The 25614-nt window shown below is 43.6% G+C and overlaps 1 pseudogene; it reads right to left on the bottom strand.

Moving 5' to 3' along the window:
- Positions 1-819: 819 nt before the first annotated feature.
- LOC144806557 (uncharacterized) overlaps positions 820-25614 on the bottom strand; it is a 49963-nt pseudogene continuing 25168 nt past the window's right edge.

The following is a 25614-nucleotide window of genomic DNA, read 5'->3' as shown; positions in this document are numbered from 1 at the left end:
TTTACAACACTATCATATGCACTCATACACCTATACAGACACTCACACTCTGCCACTCATCCATGGAGTTACTCACACACCTAGTCAGTCCTGTAAAGAATCAATCACACTTCCATTTTCTTGTCTATACAGTTAAACATAGAGCACCTTACATTTTCAAACATATAGTAACACATACTTACTTTCTTATACAATCATTGATACAAGTACACATTGATCTGCACAGAGTCACACACCTCCCAGCCAGCCACACACACACTCAGTCTCCCATACAAATACTTGGACAATCAATCAATAACCCATATAGTTAATCATATAGCTACTGATCAACACATGCAGTAGTTTACAGAACAACAGACATAATGATGCACAAATTAAGACAGTTTAGTCACTAACCCATGCACTCAGTGAGACACATTTAATCACTCACTCATACATTCAGTCATGCACCTACTAAATCCTTCGTCCAGACAGTTATACATCTACTCATTCTTCAATATCTAAAACATATTTAAACTTTACAGAAACACACAGTCACTGGATGATGTCATCAGTGATGTCATCAGTGATGTCATTTGAGATGTCATCAGTGATGTCATCAGTGATGTCACTGACCATGTCATGAATGATGTAATATGTGACATGATCAGCAGTGGATTGCGGGTGCGCGATATATAGTTAGTGCAACTAACTATATATGGAATTTCAATGGTTTTGTGTGAGTAAAATAAGGTTTTTTAAATGCTAATTCCTAACTATATATGGTCTATAACCTATGGTTTTTTCAGTGAATATATATATAGATATATATATATATATTTATCTCTTCTCACATTCATTGAATTTAAATGGTTTTTCCAGCTGTATTCACAGATGTTTACTTATTGTTGACGATTCACTAAAACTACTTCCCCATTCACTGAAATGATCCAGTTTTTCCCCTGTGTGTGTTCTCTGAGGCTGTTTTAGGTGTGATAATCAACCAAACCTCTTCAAACATTCACTGAAATTATATTTTTTTTCCATTGTGTGTTCTCTGGTGCTGTTTTAGGCTTGATAACCGACTAAACATCTTCACACATTCACTGCAATGATATGGTTTTTCTCCAGTGTGTGTTCGCTGATGAATCCTTAATGTTGAAGATTCAATAAAACTACTTCCACATTCACTGCACTTGAATGATTTTTCCTGTGTGTGTGTTCTCTGATGTCGTTTTAGTCCTGATACATATATAAAGCTCTTCCCACATTCACTGCACTTGAATGGCTTTTCCCCTGTATGTGTTCGTTGATGAACCTTCAATGTTGATGAGTCACTAAAACTACTTCCACATTCACTGCACTGGAATGGTTTTTCCCCAGTGTGCGTTCTCTGATGCCGTTTTAGGTTGGATAATCGACTAAACCTCTGTGCACATTCACTGCAATGATATGGTTTTTCTCCAGTGTGTGTTGTCTGATGAATCCTTAATGCTTTAGATTCACTAAACCTCTTCATACATTCACTGCAATTGAATGGTTTTTCCCCTGTGTGTGCTCGCAGATGAATCCTTAATGTTGATGAAGTCCTAAAACTACTTCCACATTCACTGCACTGGAATGGTTTTTCCCCTGTGTGAGTTCCTTGATGCTGTTTTAGGTGGGATAATCGACTGAACATCTTCACACATTCACTGCAGTGATATGGTTTTTCTCCAGTGTGTGTTCTCTGATGGTGTTTTAGGTCTGTTAATTGAAAAAAGCTCTTCAGACATTCACTGCACTTGAATGGTTTTTCCCCTGTGTGTGTTCGCAGATGATTCCTTAATTTTGACGAATCAATAAAACTACTTCCACATTCAGTGCAATGATATGGTTTTTCCCCTGTGTGTGTTCGTTGATGTCTTTGTAGGCCTGATAACTGAATAAAGCTCTTTACACATTCAGTGCATTTGAATAGTTTTTTCCCTGTGTGTGCTTGCTGATGGGGTTTTAATATTGATGACAAACTAAAGCTCTCACTGCATGTGTCTGAGACTTCTCTCTTGGTTAGCGTCTCTGGGTCTGGTATATACTTGTTTAAATCCCTTGACTGTACTTCCTGAAGGGTCATCATGACTGATAAAGCACTTGTGTTATTCTTGCATTCCCTGTATGTATCGTATTTTGCACGTTTGCTTATAGATTAAAGAATAAAGTGTAATGATCAACAACTACTCCCCAAACTCATAATGTGTGTAAGGCTTCTTCATGGGCGATTGTGTCTTGAGACTGGATAATGGTTCTGCATGCTTGCGGGTAAAGATCCATTGTCCTTCTGGTCGGTGCACACTGGGACAGTGCTCTGTATTTTAGAAAACAGAACCCCTATTTCTTTTAGCCTTCAGTTGTCTGACTCCACTCCGTTGCGCTTTTCACTGGTTGCTGTGGATTGGTCTGAAACAGTTTACAATACACCTCTAGCACTGGATGGTAGTCATTAGTCTTTTAGGAAGCAGAGCACTGCTGTAACCACCACATACCAACCTCGTGATCAAAGCTGGTATTGGACATGTTTACACAAGAGGAGATTTATCAGTGTTGTCTTAATTTTCTAGAGGTAATTTCTTCGTTTTGAGGCACGAAGGTGCACAGCTGAGACTCGTGGAATCACTGAATTTCTCGTGTCCCTTGTCCCTTCTTTCAGGATGTCTCAGTTTATGTTCGGGTTCAGCTGGCTCTGACGGCACTTATGTTTTCCTGAATACTGGAACTCAATATTTCGGACTTCATCTTTGCAGAGTTACAGTGTTATCTTCCTTATTTTTAAACATTTCGTCCAATCAAAGATTGTTTTCTGTCGGATGTAAAAAGATTTAAAATAACTTAAAGTGAAACATAACGGAATGTGCTTACACAATTCTCAATTGATTGTATAAATATTTCTTCATTACCATTTCTGAAACTTATGAAGGCATATTTAACCATACACAGAAATTTACATAAAAGTTGCTTTGACTGTCACATCTTACTTATTTCAGCAAAGGTGTTCATGAGTAAGTGAGTTAAAAAAAGGGCGCTCGCATAGCACTCATACACTAGTTACAGCTTTAGGTAGATGCATATTGGCAAGGTTTTGTAAAACAAGAACAGCTCTTTGAGTAAGAGATGGATCAAGAAGACTCAAGACAGATGGGTGCACATCAGGATGTTGTGCCATAAATCAAATATTACTGCTCGCAGAGATGCCTGGCTTCCTCCACTGCACCCACAATATGCAGTAGAGCAGCAGTTTCATGATTGTATTTACTTTGTGGTTTTACTTCTCTCAAATATTTTTAAGTTTGTCAGTATTATCCATCGGGGTGGGAATTCCCAGCTGGACGAGGAGATTGAGCTGGGCTGCTCTGTGGTTTAGTTGTCCCACCTCTAACTTTAGAGCTTGAGATAGCACACCAGCCTGGTGGCACACTAGTTGAGAGCTGTGGTGCATAAGCATAGCAAGAGCACAGATGGTGCTCCAAAACCAAAGCCTGTTAGCACCCTTTCACCCCTGGACCATGCCCAGCACCCCAAGCACTCTCTTAAAAACATCTCTTAAGTCAAACTGCTCTGTCCATATCTCCTACATCTCTGCTGCCCTCCATACAAGGTAGGGCCTGTTCTCAAATGTATTCACCTGCACCTCACATGCATAGACCTGCTTTCAACATTCCTTTTCCAGCACAAAGCCTGTGAACAAGATTTTCTAACCACGTAATTCCCATGACTTTTCATGGGTCCCTCCTCCTACTCATGCAATTCAACATCACCTGTACAAACCACCGTGGCCACATTTAATGGAACAATACTGAGGTGCACTCATTCTTTCCACAAGATGGAGAATGCGCCAGAACAGCGCACGCTGCACATAAGATAAAGATAAAGTGCCTTCTGCGACTCTCACACATGCCTGGCAATGACACAGCCCCTACACAGCTTTTACAAAGGACCAGATGCTTAGCAATGCTTTTCAAATACACACAAAATGCCATAGACACAGCTCAACAATGTAAAATTAAATTAATTAATGGAGTGAAAGCCACCAGCAAATGATCCAAAGCGTGCCACAGGCCACAAGGGTCTTTACTATCTCAGCTGCTTCCTACAGCAGCACAGCTTAATGGCACCAAAGTGTTCTTCCTTTGATAAAGGTGCTATGCATGTGGTATTTGTACAGCACAAACCTAACCAAAAAGAAACAGAGCTCCCTTTCAGGTCCAAGGCAGGGACAGAGTCAACGAGTGATAGGTGAGGCAGCTGGATAGTGGATTGTTACTGCATTGTGATCGAAGAGCCTGAAACTAGCAGCGTGTGTGATAATTCCTCAGCAGCTTCTCCTCTATGACAGGTAAAGCAGGTGCAGGCCCAGATCAGACAGTAATAATAGATTTATAGCTCAGTAGCATTTTGAGATAAAGAACTGGGTAGTAGGACGCTGGCTTCCAATAGCACAGCACTGAACACTCCACCTCAGCCAATCTTTAACGATTGTTTGAAGAACAGAGCAAAAGGAAGGTGTGTTAAATGCCGACCATTAACCTTTCACCAGCTGCACACGGGGACAGCATTGGCTAGATGGAACGCTGTGCTACCGCAACCGCTCAAGTCATGCATGCGCACGCAACAACATGCTGCGAGGGGTTACTTGAACCCTCGATTCCAATTCACACAGTTTAACTACACACATCACAGTTATCTCTCTCCCCACCGTATCCAGCGCATGTTTCTTGATTCAAAACCAGAGTGCCCGTCCTGTAAACAGGCTGACGCTGGCTTCTGACATATGGTGTGGGAGTGCCCACCACTACAGGTGTCAAGGCTTGAGGTTACAGCCACCTTAGCGGAACTGGCAGATCATACACGGTCACCTACTTCTGAATCCTGCCTGCTAGGCCTTCACCCTAAAGCAAAGGGGGGCAAACACTTACACCGGTTCATAGACCTTGCATACGTACTTTTCAAGTGACAAATAAAAATGTACTGGAAAGCAGCCTCTGTGCCGGACATTAAGAGGCAGCTGCATACTCTCCTGCACTGTGCACGAGCAGAGGCAAACACACCACACATGCTACTCACTAGAGGAGTGGGAGAGTGGGTATGGGGAACTGGGATATATATAACTTTAGAATAGAAGCCAAGAACGATATTAGACCACCATGAAGAAACTATTTCTGGGACCTCATGAATGTATAATTTCTGTACAATTGTACCGAAGTATGATGTATATCATCCTGTTCATGTGATCTCTGTTACGCTGTGGATGGTGGGGCTGGGAGCCGTGCCAGCAGAAGTCTTAGATTAGACATCATGTGTTCTACCCATTTGTGTTCCCTGCAGCCTCCCCCTTACACCCACTTCCTTATAATTTATTGATTTATTGACGCTCTGTCTGCTATTAGGATTGGCATGTTTTATAGTCCTCACCGTCCTGCTCGCCTTGGGATCACCCTTTACCTTAGTAGATCTTGCTCTGACACTGATGTAAATAGCAATGCTGCCCAACCATGATGTGTTTACATATGTCACATATATGATGTCATTGATGCTCCCTGCAACCTGTATCCCTCAATGTGTTTCCTCTCGTTGGTGTTATAAAAGAATAAAAAAGGAATACAAACTTTCACCAGCTGCAATCAAATCTTTATGAGATAATTAGATGCAAACATACCTCCATCCTGCACATCTCGGGACTAGACTGCTGGAAACAGATCAATGGGAAATGAGACAGGTTTGGAAGTGAGCAACAATGAAACATCACCTGAAAGAGCAAATTCAAACAAGAGAGTTAAGAGAAGATAGATGGATATTAGAAATGGCAATAGGGACAAGCAAGAGAAGGAAATAAACTCAACATTCTTTGGATAAACACTAGCCCAGTGAATTTTTACAGAGCAAAAGTGTTTTAAAAGTTTGTAAAACACTGAAAAGAACACCACAATTTAGAACCCATAGAAACTGAAACCAAAAAAACAATGCATCTTGTTTTCAATGTTCATTATTCGAGAAAAGGACTTGCTGCATGCACGGGAGGATTAACAACGAGGACTAGTGTGCCATGACGGTGCACCAGGTGCAGTTATCTGTAGTCATGCATTCCAATGGGTTCTGGGAAGTGCAGTCATTTTGTAACTGCATTTAATGTAGAAGCTGATAAAGCGAGGGATGAAATGAAATAGTCTAGACTTTCTGAATCTTTACACTTAGGAAAATCTAAATTCTGAGCACGCATACAACACATAATGTGAAGTGCGCACTTGGATGAGAACAAACAGATGGCAGACAAGAAAAGAAGTGGAGGAGAGCAGAAGGGAAATAAAGAGAAAGAACTCCATTGGACCTAGCATGAGGCAGGGATGTCCCCTTTCACCCATACTCTTCCTCGTAGCCCCAGAGCCCCTCACATTCACACTATACTGCTCAGAATACATTTGGGGAACTGAAACCATAGCCGGAAACCTGGAAATTATGTTGTAAGCAGACAACATACTCCTCACTTTATCGTTTCCAGAACGTTCGCTGCCAGCACTCATGTCCACCATATCAGACTTTACAGTGTTTTCCAGGAACAAAATGAACTGGACCAAAAGTTGGGAAACAGAGACAAGTTACATTAATGCCGCACCAGGGCATAACATACAATTCCCCAGCGGCTTGCCTCCTAAGCGTATTTCCTAAACGTAAAGCCAATATGATTTCCTCGGGATGTGCAGATATAGCCCTGGTTCATGCACGAAGCTAGACAACCCTCTTTTGGAACCCCTCAGGGGACCCACAAACAAGTGGGGAAATTAACTAATCAAATGGGCCACATGCAAAGGGAACAATACTAAAAGCCGAAGCACAGAAGGGGCTGAGGAGTCCAAAACACACACAGGCATGGGAAATGATTCATTATTCAAGACTGTCTCCATATAGATGATACAGCTGATTACTCCCACTGTTGGACGATGGCTCCACTGGGGTAGAACCGATCGTCTCACCCCTGGTCTCCAAATGTAGCAGCTAAGTCCTTCCTGAGGGGTTCTCAAAACATTTGAAACTCTTCGGGAGGAATTCGACCTCTCCAAATTACCAGCAGTTGAACTGAGCCCTCAAGACCTCCAGAGTGAATCAAATATCATCTCGGACTCTACTACTAACTCCTACTGAGACAAAATGGGCAAATATAGGAAACTTATCAGTGGTCTCTACACTATACTAATTGAAGATCTTTTTCCTGGCCGCTGCAATCTAAACGAATATCCTCCAGTATTCTGCCCCTCTGGATAGGGATCAGCCCTTGCTGGTGGCTGACTACCCGCCCCCAATCACTGTTTCCTGCTGCTGGACGCACCATGAGTTGAGAAGGGGCTGAAAACACGGTCAGCGGCATATACACAGACATTGAGGAGGAGTGGTCATCCCATGGGGACTCCCGCTGTGGCGGCTGGGGATTGAACTTGGCTATCTCCCCCACTGCTGCTGGCTCCCCTGAGAGAGGAGACAGGGCTGACAATACCTGCCAAGACCTCAGAGTGGACCGTGAGGGTGGCAGTCACCCAATGACATTCCGTTGGGGCCGCAAGAGGCGAATAGGCACCTCTCTCATCTTTTGCCTCTGTATGCGAGGCGGCCTTCCCCTCACACCAATTCTGATTGTAGTACTGAAATTCCCGAACTCGTGTAACAAATCTACACTCGGAGAATAAAACTTCGTCGTAATATGACGAGTCTGGTATCAAAAGACCGAGAATGGCAAGTACATTATGTACAAGCATTTTCGTCGCATTCGAGTGACGACGTCACCTCGAATCCATCATTTATGCCCTGAACCCTTGGCTTCCATTTTGTATACGGCAGCCATTTTGCGTGTTGCCCTTCACATAGGCTTAATTCAATATCAAACGGCCACGTACTCCTTGATCAACCTTTTCCTGACCCGAGCAAGTTGGAACCATTGCCCCAGGCCAAGCTCGCTTGGTCAGTTCCTCTCCCAGTGGCCGGTCGAGATAGCATCTAGGTGCAACCGGCCATAAAACCTCTTCATGCACACACACCCTGCCGAATCTCGCCCACACCTGGCTCTGCTCCTTTTCTCTGACTTGCTTTATGATGGGGAGGTGCTCGTTTTATTAAGGGTACACCGATATCTGATTGAAATGCCAGACCTTACCGAGTAGTTTATTATGGGTTTGACAAACGAAATGCGAAACTTGTCATCATAACTCTGTTACTTATTTGTGTTTGAAATATGTGAATAGTATCCTGAAAATCTAGGAATGTTTGCCCGAAGCTTATTATTTTGTATAAAGAGAGAAGCCTGACTTCGTGAATTGCGGCAGTCTCCTGAGAACATACTTCCCGTGTGTTGTACTTCTAGGACGCTTGTTACCTTGGTTGCAGCCAATAAAATCGATCTTTGAATTCACCTAGAAGACTCTGAGTTTCTGTGGTCTGAATCAGGAAAGGACTCGTGGTCTTCGGGTGTGTTTCCCTGACACCGCTGGGTTACCGGGTTAGCCCCGGTTCTGAAAAACCCAGTACCACAGTTGGCGCCCAACGTTTGGGGCGATTCCAGCGGTACCGGTCCAGCCAGAGGTTCGTGAGGAGCTTCGTGTGAAAATTCCGGAGGACGGCCAACCACCTCATCGACCCCTGCATGTCGACGTGGTCCGAAGGTCTTTGCTGCGAGGTTCCCCGCTTCCCGACGGCTACGAAGGACTGCTGCCCTGGCTATCGCCCTGATTTGGACCCTTGAAGTTTGGTAGAGCGAAACACTGAGACGAGTCTTCTAAGTGACGTCATCGACATTTCAGTTAAGTATAAGTGGAGCGTCTCCCAGTCCTTAGTGGTTCTTAGTCTTGGGTATCCTTTGGGAAAGTTTTGTGTTGGTACTTGCAAGCACCAAAACCGAGGGACTCGTGTATTCACGAGAAATATCGTAATCGGTAAATCCTTCGAAGTTTGAAGCTAGACTAGAGAGCGAAGATGCCTGGTCTTAGCAGACTTGGAAATTTGTTATGTCTTGGTTGTAGTAAGAGGGACTCCCGATTGGAGGACTCGTGTCCGGTTCCTCCGATTGGAACTCCGACGTATGAACTATAAGCATGGGCGTAAAATCCGTTCCGCTCGCGGATTTTGCGGATTTTCGGTAAATTCGCAATCCGCGAACTCTCGCGAACTTGCTGAAAATTCGTAAAATCCGTGCGAAGGGGATTTTTTGCTTGGTCGCACTTGCCAACTAGAATACTATACAATTTCGCGGGAGTAAATACTTGCGAACACGTAGATGCGGCAAGCAGCGACAATCTCTCAATTGCGAGATTGCAAAATTTGCAATTTCGCACAAGAAATCCACCAGCAGGCAGCATAAACCTTGAAAATTATGATTTTTATCAGAATAACTCCTCAGGTTGACATTTGCCTGCACTTTTTCTTTGCAAGGAGTCCATTTTGGGGGGTGGGGTGAGAGGAAGGAAGTGCCCCACAGTATCCAACTTCCTGTTCCTGTCCTCCAGGCTCCTCCCAGTGCTTTCTTCATGTGCTGGTCACTTTGATTTGGATCTTGACCTGGAAGGATGACTTTTGTGGATGCTGCTGGATATTTGGATTTTTGCAAAACTGAAAGCACTCAGCAGGTGCAAAAGTTCAATCTTATCATTAGTAACCATTCCCTGTAGTGCTTCCTGAGGGGCCCCTTCAGAGTTCATTTGCCTACTTGCAACTATTCTATGACCCTGCTCTGACCCTCACAGCAGGCTCAGAGAATAGCTACAAGTATACAACAAAGGTCCTGTTAAAAAAATTACACTGCAACAGAAAGCAATTACAGACAAAACTGAAAGCACTCAGCAGGTGCAAAAGTTCAATCTTATCATTAGTAACCATTCCCTGTAGTGCTTCCTGAGGGGCCCCTTCAGAGTTCAGCAAATTACAGATAAGGAAGCAGGTGCCAGCCAGACTGGAAGTTTAAATTCAGTGACACATTAATCAACCCCAAATTAATTCATGTCAGTTGAAGCAGGGCAGGTGTGCTTGCTTTTTTTCACCCCCATAATCTACAGTGATAAACCAACCAGAGGGTGGCAGTGATATACCAGAGGGTGGCATGGGTGTACCAGAGGGTGGCAGTGGTGAAACAGAGGGTGCTGTGAACCTGTGATGATGAACCAGATGTAGAAACAACATAGTCGCGGCCGTTGCGAGCCGACAAGTAAGTTCGCAATTGCGAACTGGTACAGAACCCTCGCGAACTGGCAGAAATCCTTGCGAACACACAAAAAAAAAAATCCACTAATTCGCGAGAGTTCGCGGATTTTGCGGATTGTGAATCCGTAAATACGCAAGTTCGCGGATTGCCAATTCGTAAAATTTGCCCATGCTTAATGAACTATATGCGAAGCATGGAGTAGGCCCCATTGCATATAACGAAGTATGGATCAAATACACCAGAAAAGACGGTGTTCTAAAATGGCCCCAATATGGTAGTTTTGATACCGAAATCCTAGATAACCTCGAAGTTAAATTATTCAAGAAGAAAGCCCGGCCGGCGATGTTTGACTCTTTCCGCCTATGGCGTATGGAAGCCAAACAAAAGGAAATTAAATTAGAAAAGAAAAACAAGAGAGAAAAAGGTATTTTGATAATGCAAGCTGCTATGCAGTATAAAGATAACGAAGAAGAACAGAAGTGTGAGCAGTTGCACAGGAAACAGAAAATGGTAATAGATAAATGTTATCCAGTTCTACCAACTCCTAAACAAGATGCAGCGAAAGAACTTGAAAAAGATCAGTTAATGGCGCATTTATTAAGTTCTCCACCGCCCTATGCGCAAAATGCCACAGCACCTTAGCAACCTCTAGTTGCACCACCTATAGTTGCTATGCCTCCTGTTCTTCCACAGCACCCACCAGCTACTCTTCAGCTGGCTTCCGCTCCTCTGGTACAGCCTTCTCAAGGCGCACCGATCACATCTGCTCCATCTGTGCTTACTACGACTTTGCCTGGTACACTTCCTACTTCTCCTAATGTTCCCTCTACTAGCGCTTCTGCTTCTGCCTTATCTCACCCAGTGTTTCCACCCGTTCTCCCGTCAGTTTCTCCTTCCGTTCGACAGAGAATGGCCAACACTGTTACTAATATTTTCTCACCTTTCTTTGGGTCACCTAACACGACCCCTAAACAGACACAAAGACAGTTGCGGAGTCAACTGCCTGACTATCGAGAGAGAGATTTACTGAACAGTTTAGCACGTAAATGGGTTATGAACACTGCGAGGTATGATGTAGAATCTGTCATGGAAGTCTTCCGTCAGTGGGAAGCACCGACACAGAGATACGTGTTTAAACAAATGTGTGTTTTTCTCTGTGAAGATTTAGAAGACAATGATCTAGAATGCACCCGCCCGAGTTATGTCAAGTACGGTTCCATTTCGCAGAAGGCATGATTGTAGGTCCCGAAGTCGAAGGAGCAGTTGAGGTATTATTGTCATATCGGAGTAAGGGGAACACTTCTCAGTCACAATCCGAGCGTAGTGAATATGGTAGGAAAAAGGCGCGACAATACCCCATGAGAGAGGTTCCGCCACAATGGAGAGATGGTGACGTAAACGCTAACCCACCTATTCAGCCTCATTTCCAGCGTGTTTGGATACACGTTCCATGGAAACCGGCCGAAGTTTTAGCACTTAAACAGACGTTACCTGATCTCCGTAAAAATCCCGCAGGGTATTACAAGGAGTTGTCACAGACTGCTGGGTCATGCATTATGAATTTAGCTGATATCGACATGTTGTTTGGGAACGTTGTTCCACAGCCTTTATGGGGAAAGATTTGTCATACAGATCATGATCAGGAATTAGGTGATTCATGGGCTAACATTGTTGCCACAGATGCCCTACAAATTGGTGGCGCTAAACCCGAGCCTTTGATAGCAGAACACCCTGGTAGGATAATTGAGTACATGAAAACGATAATGCCTGCGATACGCGTAAATTGGGATAAATTGCCTGCGTGTAAGCAGAAAAAAGATGAAACAGTATCGGATTTCTTCACCAGGTTTGAAGAAACTTTTGTCGACCACAGTGGTCAAGACATGAGCACAGAAGGTGGTCAACGATTGTTCGTCGACAAATTTGTGCACAATCTGCTTCCTGAGTTGTGTAAAAAGTTAAAGGATTCAGAGAGTTCTTGGGCAGTTTCTTCCTCAGCACTGATATTGGCCACAGCGCAATATTACGAAAATCGAGACAAAGACGAAAAAGATAGAGCAGAAAAGAAAACGAAAGAGTTGAAAACAAAGGTTTTGTTACAGCAAGCATACCCGCCACGTGGTGGTGGTCAGAATAATGGTGGTCAGAATAGCTACCCGAATAATTATCAGCAGCCTCAACAGCATCAGAGGAACTCACAAAAAGTCAAGTGTATTCAACCGCGTGTCACAGTAGGCCCCAACCAATGTTCGTATTGTAAGGAAGAAGGTCATTTTAAGTATAGCTGTCCTATTCTGTTACAGCGTGCTAATGGTGGTTCAAGCACAAGAGGTAGAGGTGCTCAACAAGCACCTAGAGGTAGAGGGCGCGGGAACGTCCCCCTGGACGCACGTCCCCTTCCTCCTCAGAACTCTATGAACAAATTCGATCAGCAGAATAACGAATCTAACAGGTCAGCTCAGTACTACGCTGACGATTACTATGCAGAAAGTGAGAATTGGGGAAATAATGACTGCTAGGACAGCCATAGACAAAGAGAGGGAGTTGTTTCAGTTCCAGTAGACCAGACAGGACCATACGTTAAGGTGACTACATCAGGTGTCTCAGAACCTTTTCTGTTAGATACTGGTGCTACAAAGAGTTCAATAATGCACTCAAAACTCCCTGGCGCACCTTTGTCTGGCAAAACGAACGTTTCCGTAGGTTTTTCTGGCGCCCCGGTTAGAAATCCTATTTCTGACCCTTTGTCTCTTTCTGTTGGTCCTTGTGAATTAGAAGCACCCCTTATTCTAACAACAGGTTGTGGTGAAAATTTGTTAGGACTAGATCTGTTAAAAAGGTTATATGCAACTCTGTACTGTTCTCCTTCAGGAGTACAACTTACTTTAGGTAAGAAAGTGGTTTCCTCAACATATTTGTCGAGGGATGGAATTCCAACAGAATTGTCGTCCCTTCCTAATACTCTTTGGGCTACTGGTTCCAACGATGTGGGTCTTTTGGAAATTCCGCCATATGTCATAACATTGAAAGCCAATGTGAAAATGCCACGAATTCCCCAATACAAAATACCTTGTGAAGGCGAAAAAGCTTTGTTAGCGATCGTTCACGATCTGATAGCAAAAGATGTCATTGAAGAAACAAGGGGAAATGTTAGCAATAGTCCTGTTCTGCCTGTTTTGAAATGAACTGATCCTTCTCAACCACCTGTTTACAGATTGGTGATTGATCTGAGAGAGGTCAATAAAATAGTTGTGCCACAATTTCCAGTTGTTCCCGACATCACTGCCCTATTAACTATGATCCCAGCTTCTGCAACATGGTTTTCGGTGATTGACTGGAAGAATGCTTTCTTCAGCATCCCGATCGCTGAGGGGAGCAGGGATATTTTTGGCTTCTCTTTAGGTGGACGAAGTTTCCGCTTTAAACGCGCAGCTCAGGGCTACTGTGAAAGTATATCAATATACAGTCAAACTCTAAAGACACAGCTTGATACGATTGTTTTACCCGACGGCGCTACCCTCATTCAGTATGTTGATGATTTGCTTGTCGCAACAGATACTGAGGATATATGTAAAGAAGCCACATTGTCGTTACTGCGTCATCTATGTGAATTGCATCACAAGGTGTCACTTTCCAAACTACAATATTGCCGACAAGAAGTGACCTACTTAGGTCATCTCTTATTGAAGGAGGGAAGGAAACTGACCCCAGAGAGAATTCAGGCAATAGCGAAATTGAGTGTGCCAAGAACACAAAAAGAAGTGCGTGCTTTCTTGGGTATTACCTCGTACTGTAGACAGTGGATACCAAATTAAAGATACACCCAATCCCATTCCTTGGTCCGAAGAGTGTCAGAAAAGTTTTTCGGAATTACGCACAGCATTGTGTTCGGCTCCTGTGTTAGGCACTCCTGACTACAGTAAGCCTTTCACACTATACGTCCATGAGAAACAAGGTTGTGCGTTATCAGTACTGACACAGTTGTTTGGAGACAGACAACGTCCATGTGCATATTTCTCTTCGACTTTGGATCCGGTGGCTCAAGCATTGCCAAGTTGTTTAAGAGCAACAGCGGCAGCAGCTGTTTCTATTCGACAGTCTGCTGGTCTCATAATGAATAATACGCTAGTGGTTATGGTTCCACATGCGGTAGACACATTATTGAACCGAACAAAGACACAGCACTTAACTAGTGCTCGACTGTCAGGGTACGAACTAACACTACTAGCGAGTCATGTGCACATAAAACGATGTAATGTACTAAATTTAGCCACATTGTTGCCTACCGTAGAGGAACTAGATGCTTCAGAACAGCATGATTGTTTTCTCAGAACAGAAGAGGAAACTAAAGGAAGAGTAGACCTTTATGATACTCCTCTTGCTGAATGTGATGGTACATTGTGGGTGGATGGTTCATGTTTCAAGCTTCCGAATGGAGACACGACTGCAGCATATGCCGTCAGACTTTGCATACAATTGTTGAAACTGCACGTATTCCACATAAGTCAGCTCAAGCAGCAAAATTGATTGCACTCACGAGAGCATGCGTGTTGTCGAAAGGAATGAAAGTGACTGTCTACACCGACAGCCAGTATGCATTCGGAGTGGCTCATAGTTTTGGACGATTGTGGAGAGAACGTGGGTTCCTGACTTCGCATGGAGCTAAGATTCAGCATGGTCAGTTGGTGAACGAGCTTCTTGAATCACTGACCTTGCCTCTGCATGTGGCGGTTGTGAAATGCAGTGCTCACAAGAAGGTGACTGATGATGTTGGACGTGGAAACGCATTTGTTGATGAAGTCGCGAAAGAAACCGCGAGGAACGTGATGAGCCGAATGTATGTTGCAGGCCCTGCAAGATGGATTGATGATGTTGGAATGTGTGAAGACACGATAGAAAGTGTGAAGTCTATTCAAGCTGAGGCTACAGAGAAAGAGTTGAGCACGTGGAGAGAGAGTACGGGAAGAATGGATGCAAATGGTTGTTGGATTGAATTGTCAGAGCATCAGAGATGGTTGTTACCCGATGCGTACGTGCTTGCAGTAGTTACAATGGCTCATGGAATGGCTCACATCAGCGTGAAAGGGATTTGCAAGTTGCTGGCTCCAGTATGGCAAAAGTCAGGAATTCCAAAGTGTGCAGAGAACGTTGTCAAGAATTGCATGGTATGTCTGAAACACAATCCTGGCAGGGGAACCCCAACTCCAGCTGGTCATTTTGCACCTCCTACGTATCCGTTCGAGGTTTTGCAGCTAGATTTCATTCACATGGAGAGGTGCAACAATTTAAAATACGTACTCGTTGTTGTTTGCGCTTTCTCAAGATGGGTAGAAGCATATCCCCTAAAAGACAATACTGCCTTGTCTACAGCGAAAGCTCTTGTGAAAGAATTCTTCCCTAGATTCGGAATGCCTAGAATGATCTGGAGTGATAACGGAAGTGAATTTGTGGGCCATGTGATGAAGACTGTATGTGAAGGACTAGGAATCCGACAGAAGTTCCGTGCTGCAAATCACCCCCAATCAGCTGGATTAGTAGAATGTTACAACGGCACGCTTAAATTAAAATTGGCCAAAATTCAAGCGAGCATAGGTCTTAAATGGCCTGACGCTCTACCGCTAGCACTCCTATCCACCAGAATGACTGTGCATTTGCGAGTGAAACTTAGCCCCTACGAAATAGTCTTTGGTCGCCCGGCCAATATATGGGGAGTGCCTAGGCCCACCAAGTTTAGCGAACTGAAACACCCTGTTTTGCTTGATTACCTGTATGAATTGACGGCTAAATTGCGTGTTTTGCATCAACAGGTCAACGACACCCTGCCTCCGGTCTCCGACACTCCAGGACACCTCATTGAACCTGGATCCTGGGTCCTCGTGAGGAATTTTCAACGGACGAAAAACGAGCAGCCCAGGTGGACCGGACCGCACCTGGTCCTTCTCTCCACAAGATCGGCCGTTCGAGTGGAGGGAAAGAAGTCCTGGATCCACGGGGTCCATTGTAAAAGGATCCCTCTACCTCTGCCGTATGACCAGTGGGTCCAGGAGGGTGTCGGCGACTCAGAAACCGAGATCGTGCCTCGCTTCGAATCTTTTAGCGATGCACGTGTAAAAGGAACATTGACCAAACAAGAAAGCGACAACATTCTGCAACCCGTATCACCGTCAAAGCAATTGGACACTACAAAACCTGAACTCTTGTTCCACGACCAAACAGTGCCTGGAAAACGAAGATACAACTTGAGACCAAGAAATACGAACTAATAAAAATGAGTTTTCTTACACTTTAAGGCAAAGACCTATGGACAAATATATATATATATATATGTTCCTTTTTCTTCCATGAACTATTTTTTAAAACGCAGCTCTCCCATCTGAGAAACTTGCTTATTTTTGATTTTCGAACCGCCATCCGGGTTCACGCTGCTAGGGCCGCGATTGCCTAAAGTCTTTGGGGTGCAGCTAACGACGTTAGGTCGGTAGTTCTGGTTGGTCCAAGGGAGTTGCCCTAGACTGACAGAAGCACTCCTTAGCAGAATCAACCTCCTCATCGCGGGCAGCACTCTAGAGAGGATGGAGTTTTTCGAGATGGAGAGACCTGCCACACCAACGAACTTTAAACATATGTTATGTAAAATAATGACAAAGAAGAGTTTTTTAATATTGTGCATTTTTACGTTATTTAGTGTGATGATGTTTTTAATGGGATACGTTTTATTCTCTTTCCATATAACATTTGCACCCACTACGTCACCTACACCTCCTCACCCTACTGTGTCCTCGCATTCTTTCCACCCTCTTCCTGGCCACGAATCTAATAGACGGTTAGAATTCATAAATAACTCCTTTGTCCAGCTCTTGTACCAATACCAACTAGTAATAAACACGACTAACTGTTGGGTCTGTGGCCTTATGCCCCACACAACGGATAAAGGTATCCCTTATCTAGTTCTGCCTTTCAGTCATAATGGTTCCGTGTGGGCATACAGAACAATGTTTATATATGCACGTGAAGTCCAACCCATACGTTCTGTAAAAGACAACCTCAAGACTAGTGCCCTAGTCAAGGGAATAGTTGACATGATTAAGGAAGTAGCTTCTTATGAAGATACTCCGAATGATGAGATATTCGGATATATAGGTTGGAACGTGACAGGATATGGAGCTGCTCTCAGTGAACAACAGCAAGCTAAAAGATCTTCCCCGATCTGGATTGTACCCCATCAGGGTCACCTATGTCTGCAAGGCATTGGCAAGAATTCCAGAGCTCAGTTAGGGAGAAGTGTCTGCACAGAAACGTATGTTTTTGGGTCTCAGACTTCCCCTGCGTTCTTAGCAGCTAAGGGTACTTATTTCATCTGTCATGACAGAGCCTATACATGGTTGCCCCCTGACTTCTCGGGCTCATGTTTTGTTTTGTTCCTGTTGCCTCCCACATACACAGCAGCGGCGGATTACCATAAGACAAGGGTAGTTAGAGGTGTCTTGAATGAAGAAGACACTGCAGGTCAGGAATTTGAGGACTTTGCAAAGGGTTTTCTGCCGTTCTGGGGACCAATGATTAACAGCAGGAACATAAGGCAATTGACAAGGGTGGTTGAGTCCACCGTGATCAAAACTGCTGGTGCCCTTAGTAACTTGACTGCTGAGCTCCAGTCGGACCGCCTCATGACTCTTCAAAACAGGGTCGCGTTAGATGTCATACTCGCAGACCGAGGTGGGGTATGTAGATTGATCCAATCTAGTTGCTGTATTTTCATCCCTGATAACGCCCCGACAGTGTACCAGGCCATCTCCAAACTGCATAAAATTTCCGACTCTATACATGTGGATAAAGGAGATTGGTCGTTAATGGGATGGTTCTGGGAACTGATATCCGGCTGGGGATGGAAAATTCTGATGGTCATTGGGATGGTCTTAGCCATTCTTTTCCTGTTCTGTCTGTGCGTGCAGTGTGCTCCTGCAATATGTGGCCTCTGTGCTACATCATGTGTAAGGAAACCTGTATCAAGAGACGAGCTTAGTACTAGGATGATGTTACAGCAACATCTCAATGACTTTAGGAATATCGACCTAGACTCAGATTAGCATGAGATTAGGTTGAATTGCCTATGTAAGGGCAAAAGGAGGGTTTGTAGTACTGAAATTCCCGAACTCGTGTAACAACTCTACACTCGAGAATAAAACTTCGTCGTAATATGACGAGTCTGGTATCAAAAGACCGAGAATGGCAAGTACATTATGTACAAGCATTTTCGTCGCATTCGAGTGACGACGTTACCTCGAATCCATCATTTATGGCCTGAACCCTTGGCTTCCATTTTGTATACGGCAGCCATTTTGCGTGTTGCCCTTCACATAGGCTTAATTCAATATCAAACGGCCACGTACTCCTTGATCAACCTTTTCCTGACCCGAGCAAGTTGGAACCATTGCCCCAGGCCAAGCTCGCTTGGTCAGTTCCTCTCCCAGTGGCCGGTCGAGATAGCATCTAGGTGCAACCGGCCATAAAACCTCTTCATGCACACACACCCTGCCGAATCTCGCCCACACCTGGCTCTGCTCCTTTTCTCTGACTTGCTTTATGATGGGGAGGTGCTCGTTTTATTAAGGGTACACCGATATCTGATTGAAATGCCGGACCTTACCGAGTAATTTATTATGGGTTTGACAAACGAAATGCGAAACTTGTCATCATAACTCTGTTACTTATTTGTGTTCGAAATATGTGAATAGTATCCTGAAAATCTAGGAATGTTTGCCCGAAGCTTATTATTTTGTATAAAGAGAGAAGCCTGACTTTGTGAATTGCGGCAGTCTCCTGAGAACATACTTCCCGTGTGTTGTACTTCTAGGACGCTTGTTACCTTGGTTGCAGCCAATAAAATGGATCTTTGATTTCACCTAGAAGACTCTGAGTTTCTGTGGTCTGAATCAGGAAAGGACTCGTGGTCTTCGGGTGTGTTTCCCTGACACCGCTGGGTTACCGGGTTAGCCCCGGTTCTGAAAAACCCAGTACCACATGATGCACTGTGGGAGCCTCTAAGGGAAGAGGACCAACTTGGCGATGGCGCTGGATAACGACGGCCTAATCCTTGCTGACAGACACAGAGGTGAGGAGTAGGGGGAGTGGCATTGATCTGGCCCAGCACTGCACCAGAGGCAACCAATTGCCCTGTGACAGAGACTGAGGATGTGTGAGTGCCCATGGGAGCAAATACTCATGCTGGCTATTGGATTGCCAACATGGTGAAGGAGATGGCTGCAGGGGGCTAGGGACAGATAGATAAATACACCAAACCGTTGGCACTTGTAGGGTCGGCAGAGAGAGGAGTTGAGGGCCTCCCCTACTGCCACAGGAAGTGCAGTTTACACAGCAGCAGTACTTCAAGTGATCAAAGACAACCACAAAGACTTGACAGACAAGATTTATGGGGTAGGGGGTCTTGCGCCTCCGTCAATACTTATGTAACTTATCCTGGCAAGCTATGGAGGCAGAGGGCCACATTTCCTCCCTGCAAGATGTGGCAAGCACAACTACACAACCATAAAAGATTGAATGAGCCGACAACGCATGGAAGATGCAGAATGCCGATGGTGCAGAAATAATCTGTGGCTGGTGAGACTGCCAAAGGGCACGGAAGGACAACAAACTGGGGAGACTAGTTTAAAACATGGATTCCAGACAGAGAGCTATCCCCGTACTTCAATATAGAGAGGGCTCACAGGACGCAGGCCCCAAGTCTGAGCTCTTGGCGGAGAAGGCTTGGTGCGGTGCTGATATACGGCCCCAATTGTGGTTTTTACGAGGGGACTGACTGTGGAGCAACTTTAACATATATAAAGGACTCCCCTCGTATATTGAAATTATGGTGTAAAACAGGACAGCAGACCGTTGAAGCCCTAAGCCTCCCCTTGACTTCAATTTTCTTAGAACAAGCGGCGAATTTGTGCACTTCTCAAATAGTTAATAAATTTATCAAAGACCAAAAAAAAGTTACTTATTGGCGGCATAGGATGCTCTGTCCCCCTATATGCACTGAAGACGTTTGGTGACATCTTTGCTACTTGATGCAACTGATCCCTTGGTATCTGCACAGTCACGATGAAAAAGGTCCTGATGAAGGCGGCTTAAAGCTGCCGAAACGCGCGTAGACCTGTTGCGGGAGCCTTAAATTACATCTTGGCCCATGTTTTTAGCATTGTCATCTTGCTAAAAATTAATTCAGTTCCTTTTACCATCCTAGTTTGTAGTTTGAGTGTGGTATGAATGTTAGCACGTGAGTGTGTTGAGAGATATGGTTGTTACCAAGGGCTATTATTAAATTATTTTGTATATTGTATGTGTATTATATATTCTGTGTTGTAGATATTTATGACTCAATTATTCTTGTTTTGAAAAAAATTTCTTTGATATGAATTGAAAAATGTTTGTTTTGTGATTTCTGATTAATAACAGAATTTATATGAATTAAAAGATAAAAAGAGAAAAAATAAACTTTTATACTTTTTGAATAATTTCAGTATAGTATCTATCTTTTGTCACCTGGTTTGGATATTCTTTAACTTAATTGTATAAATTGAATTAGAAGGCCACTGCAGGAACGCGTTTACATTAGAACCCAAGTCTGCATCTGTCATCATCTGGAGGACAGTACCCTTATTGGATGGTCACCCCCAAACTTTTTGCTTCAGATTCTGTTGGTTAGGACTCTGAAAGTGCACTGGAGCAGGCTGAAATTGATATATGTGAATTAGCATCCCCAATTGGCAATGACTTTAACCCCCTTATAAGTCCCTAGTACATGGTATCAATGGTACCCAGGGCATGGGTGTTAAAGGGGTCAACAGGGCCTGAAGCACTATTCGTGCCACCCTGAGTAGCCCAAGTAAACTACTAACAAGAAGACGGGCAATGCAGACTGCAGAAGAGTGTAAACTGCTTGATCCCAACTCTGCCTTCACCATGTGTGGCAAAGTCAAACGCGATTTTTAATATGGGTCAGTCATCCCTAAAGAAGGCCTCCTGAGGCAGACAAATGGCTTGGCTTGCTTTGACCCGAGGATCCGAGTAAACTCCGAGCTAAGCTAAAGCTAGGCACCCTTCACTGGCTTACCCACCTCTATAAAATAATGGAAATTAAGGGCACAAAGACATAGTAAGGATGTCATTTGACTATCTACAAGAAAATTGATGAAGCAAGAGTAACAACACCACGGAGTAGAAATCCTTGTTTCAAGATTCATAACTTTCTCACTACATCATATTTTAGTTAGTGTATTATGAGACTGGGTTTTCTCTCCCCAAGGGTCAAATGAAATGATCATTGTTTTACAGCGCAGTTTTATCATCACATACTTACTACTAGTGTTTAGTTTGATTTAAGTTTCCATCTGGGTCACTACACAATGGGGTTGTGAGTTGTTCTGAGGGTTGGACACAGGAACTCCTCTCACCAAGAGATATGCCACTGTGCTGTGGAAACTGACCCGGCTAAGTATAGATTTCACAACCAGCATATTTTGGTAAAACAAAGATTAAATGCCAAGCCTCATCGTGAGATGGCGAAAACTTTTGCACTGCCCATGTCTTGCGGTGCAGGTTGGGTGTGAGAGTCTGCCCACCACAGAATGGAATAGGATTAGAGTGTGAAATCAAAGGAGCATAAAGCTTCAAAACCAAATTAGAGCAAAAGAACTGCACATAAAGAGTAGTTCATAAGACTGGGCCGACCCCTGACCTTTTGTCCTTGAACTGGCTGCCATATGAAGCTCAGATACAATAAAAAATTGCATGCATGGCACACAAATGCTCCACTTTAACACCCTCTGTACCTCACTCAGAAACTGGAGCTCTCATGCGGTGCAAGAGCCTCCAGAAGCTCCAGCACACTATTGCTCAAACAAACAAAATTCAAGAAGAAAAAACCTACAATCGAGCCTTCTCGGGTATAGCACCGAGGATTTGGAACTCCCTCCCCCTGAAGTCAGGGTGAATCCTTCCATTGTCCTCTTTAAAAAGGAAGTCAAAGGGCTCTTGATGAAGAAATCTCTGCTTTGGACTGGCTATACCAGTGGACACTGAGGTCACAGTTGCTGATCTGTGGCCCAGCTTCTATGGTGGCGGGAATCCCTCGGCTCTTCATTATTGTGTATTTTTTGCATTGTTGGTTCTGTTTCTGATTGCTTGTTCCCCTCTTGTTATATGTAAACTGTAAAGCACTCTGATACCCGAGTTGGTTATGTTTGCACTACAGAATACTTTCAAAATAAATACATTGTAACAGGCTTCTTCCTTCACAGGCCAATAGTGTTATGTTTAGATATGCTTGTTTGGATTCCATACAGAATCTCATGTGTTGTCATGGAGCGTCTCTGTGTCTAAGATCCATGAAGAGTCAGTTTGTGCCTCTCTTCTGTTGTGAGAGGAGCGTGGCTCGTTGTTCCCACGATTAAACTATTCAGACTAATTAACTGTGTCCTGTTGTGTTACTGCGCCTTGGAGGACACAACATAATTTTGGGCGACGAGGATGAGAAACGTCTCAGACTACACTATTGGTGGCCCTCCATGGACAAAGACATAGAAGGGAGGGTCAAGGAGTGTGTTGTCTGTAGTGGAGCAGAAAAGGGTTTGAAAGTTGTTACACATCCTCTTCAACCCATCTCTTTTCCTACGAAGCCATGGCTTAAGGTGGGCATTGATTTGGTTGGGCCATTCAATTTTCTTCCCCACAACTTATTTATTGCGTTTGTACTAATGGACTTTCACAGCAAGTGGCCTGAAGTCAAGCTTTGCGTGTCTCCCACTGCTAGCAATGCCATACTCTTCCTTAAAGAGATTTTTATGAGGGAAGGGTTTTGGAGGCAATAGTTTCAGATAATGGTGGGCAATTTGTTAATCAGGAAATGAGTGAGTTTTTAAGTGAATCCGGTGTGAAGCATTTAAGATGTTCTGTTGGACACCCACAAACCAACGGTTTAGTTGAGAGAATGAACAGAGTAGTAGTGGAATGTATCAAGTGGGCTAAAGACAACAGTGTTGATGTGGAGGGTGCAGTCAGATCCATGTGGTGGTTTTATCGCACAACGCCACATTCACTTACAAAAATTGCACCTTTTGTTTCACTTAAAGGTAAAGTACCTACTTCTACTCTTTATCCTGCTTGGTTGTTAAGAACCGTTTCTAACAAAGTTTCATGTTGTGTGGATAATGTTGCTTTGGAGTCTCGTGTTAAAGTAGCGCAGAAGAAGATGTCTGGCAGGTATAATCTGAAGAAATCTGCGAAGACAGTTGGATTGTCTCCTGGGGACATGGTTCGTATTAAAAACACTAATTTTGTAAGAAAAGTTGGCATGTCCTTTGGTGAACCCATTTGTGTAGAGAAAGCCTGTGGTGGTGCCGTTATGAAAAGGGGTGGACATTGGTGGAATCTGGGAAAAGTTGTCAAAGTTTAGTCTGCAGTGAATAAACCTTCTGGTTTGACTAATGTGTCTGCAGGCAACACCAATTCTCCAACGGGACCAGCAAATTTATCTTCTTCTCCGACAGGACTTGCAATTGTTTCTGTATCTTCTTCTCCGACAGGACCTGAAAATGTTTCGGTATCTTCTTCTCCGACAGGACCTGCAAATGTTTCTGTATCTTCTTCTCCGACAGGACCTGCAAATGTTTCTGTATCTTCTTCTACGACAGGACCTGCAAATGTTTCTCCAAGTAATGTCTCTGAAACCAATGCGACAAGTCAGGGGCCAAGGAAGTCTATGCGTGTTAGACGGTTTCCCTGGAAGCTGCGTTAAACTTTTCAGCAATCACTTGCAATCTTCATGTTTATGGTCAACTTTGTTGCATTTTTTATGCTTCTCATGTTTATGTTTTGTGCATAATCTGCATTAACTGTATTCTACCATACATTTTTCTTGTACTCTTGTATTTTTCCAAATGATTTTTTTTTATGCTTAACGCTTTCTCTCATTATTTGCTATGCATTATATTGTTTGTTTTCTTTACAAAAAGAGGTAATATGTTATGCTTAGATATGCTTGTTTGGATTCCATACAGAATCCCATGCGTTGTCATGGAACTTCTCTGTGTCTAAGTTCCATGAAGAGTCAGTTGGTGCCTCTCTTCTGTCGTGAGAGGAGCAGTGGCTCGTTGTTCCCACGATTAAACTATTCAGACTAATTAACTGTGTACTGTTGTGTTACTGCGCCTTGGAGGACACACAAGTAGGATGGCAGGATTCTTCAGTAGCAGACTCAGTTCCACCATTCCAAAGTAAATACAGGCAGCTGATACTTTTTAGGTCTCGGCCTCATTCAGCGCATACGCTGCTCTTTGGTAATTCAACAGTCATCACCTCTACCACAGGTAGCTAATCAGCAGTGTCAGGTGCCACAACCTCCATTTACTCACAGTGTAGACCTACAGAGATACAGTACAGAGACAGGATTCTGCGCAGGAGATCAGGTAATAAGAAATTCAAGAGTGAATGTGAGTCCGCAGTATTGATTGAAGGAAGATGGGAGTGATTCGGATGAGAGTTTCTGACGGTGCCTGAGAGAGGGAGAAGTGTGCGTACATGGCGCTACTCTAGAGGTAGATCAATCTGGTCCTTATGTGAATGAAAAGGTGAATGGTATAGATGTGACTTTCCTAGTGGACACAGGTGCTACCCGTTCTACTGTTAGATCAGTGGAAATTCAAAACCTTCCTCTCTCGTGTGAACAAATACAAGTTGTAGGTGTAGCTAACCAAAAGATTAAAACGTCCTTAACAAAACCGGTTGAAGTAGAAATTGGAAACTTTAAAGACATGCATCGCTTCATGGTGTGTGACAGTAGTCCTGTAAATCTGCTTGGCAGAGACATACTGTGCAAAATGAACTGTGCCATATATTGTTCACTAGATGGCATTGAATTCCAAACACCAGATGAAGATAGTTTGTATAAAATGACTATGTTATTGATAGAATCAGAAAAGAATAAACTGTTTCCCGTGTTTGACCGAGAAAAGATACCCGTTGAATTGAAAGAGGTAGTGAAAGAACAAGTATGGGGTTTTACAGGAGAAGAAATTGGACTAATGAAAAATGTAGATCCTGTAAAAGTTTCTGTAAAAGGAGGAGTTACCCAAACATTCCCCAATATAAAATGACAGCAGAAATAATTGAAGGAATTACCCCCATAATAAATAAGATGATTGAACAAGGCATTTTGAGAGAGATAGAAAGCAGTCCTTGTAATTGGCCGATAATGGGATTTAAAAAACCTAATGGAACGTTTAGGATAGTACAGGATATTAGAAAAATTAATAAGATCGTTGTCCCCTGTTGTCCGATTGTACCAAACCCAGCAGTGATTCTATATCAAATTCCACATGATGCAGAATGGTATACTGCCATTGATCTATGTTATGCATTCTTTA

This window comes from Lissotriton helveticus, assembly GCF_964261635.1.
Source record: "Lissotriton helveticus chromosome 1_1 unlocalized genomic scaffold, aLisHel1.1 SUPER_1_unloc_85, whole genome shotgun sequence".
NCBI lineage: Eukaryota > Metazoa > Chordata > Amphibia > Caudata > Salamandridae > Lissotriton > Lissotriton helveticus.
The sequence above is the reverse complement of the archived record's forward strand: the minus strand, read 5'-3'. Positions and strand labels throughout refer to the sequence as shown.